Source organism: Acyrthosiphon pisum, chromosome A1 (assembly GCF_005508785.2).
Source record: "Acyrthosiphon pisum isolate AL4f chromosome A1, pea_aphid_22Mar2018_4r6ur, whole genome shotgun sequence".
Taxonomy (NCBI): domain Eukaryota; kingdom Metazoa; phylum Arthropoda; class Insecta; order Hemiptera; family Aphididae; genus Acyrthosiphon; species Acyrthosiphon pisum.
Window position 1 is genome coordinate 16,668,661 of NC_042494.1, and position 1,101 is coordinate 16,669,761.

The 1,101-nt window shown below is 25.4% G+C and overlaps 1 protein-coding gene across 2 annotated transcripts in view; it reads left to right on the forward strand.

Annotated features, from left to right (window-relative positions):
• LOC100161856 (uncharacterized protein C15orf61 homolog) overlaps positions 1–1,101 on the forward strand; it is a 9,925-nt gene that overhangs the window by 6,902 nt on the left and 1,922 nt on the right. The gene's annotated exons all lie outside the window — the stretch shown is intronic.

Genomic DNA, 1,101 nt, shown 5'->3' on the forward strand with positions numbered 1-1,101 from the left:
CATATTTTTTGCATATTTTATGATATGAATCGGCATATTTTATAGATTTTTATTGCATATAAATCCCGGGCCATAGTAATGACTAATGAGTAATGACTATGACTATTTTTTTGCTCTCATTTTTAAGCTCATTACTTATTTAAATATCTGTTTTTTAGTATTAACTGCTATATCTAACCCATAATATCTGATGATCTTTTTATTAACTCTGTATTTAATTGTATTTAGTCTATTTGGTTTGTAATTCAAAATTGACTACAGTCTCCAATATCCAGTTTAAAAAAAAACAATATAATTTTGTTTGTTTCATAGAATTATTTATCTTCCAATCTCCATGTATTTAATATTTTACATCCTTAATAAATGTTAATAATTCTTACACATTTTCTAAATCATTGAAGCAATGGGGATAGATGACCTCTGACAATATTTTTTCGCTTATTTTATGTATTTGATTGATTTGTACAAATCGACTGCAGTCACTAACTTTGTTACATTTTTAGATTCTGAGTGGAACGATGAATGTATTGATTTTACAATGATGTGTGTTTTTTTTTTTTTTTTTTTTATTTATTTTTTTATTTTTTTTTGTGTCTGTCATCACCTTTTAGGACAGTAAAACTGCTTCGATTTTCTTCAACAGTAACTTTTATGATTGGAAAGTGAATCTAGTTGGTACTTTGGGGGGTCAAAAGTAAAAATTTCCCAGTAGTTTTCAAAAGCGACGTGAAAAACAAAAGAAAAATTAAGGAAAACCGGGAATTTTTACGCAAAATCGATTTTTAATAAAAATCGATTTTGGTTTTTGGTGTAACTCTAAAACAAATGACCGTAGATATATGAAATTTTCACAGGTTGTTTATATTTGCATTTTCTATACACGGTAAAATTTTGAAAATATTTTGATTTATTTTGAGCTCTTTACGGACATTTTCATTTTCCATTTTTTTTTAGTTTTTTTTCTAAAAATATCAATAAAATTTTATTTGTTGGATAAAAAAGCTTGAAAATTTAATAGAAGGCTCCTAGTATATTGTTTCAAAGGCAGATGAAAAATATTAAAAATCGTTAGTCACAGTTTTTTTTTATAAGCATTTAAAG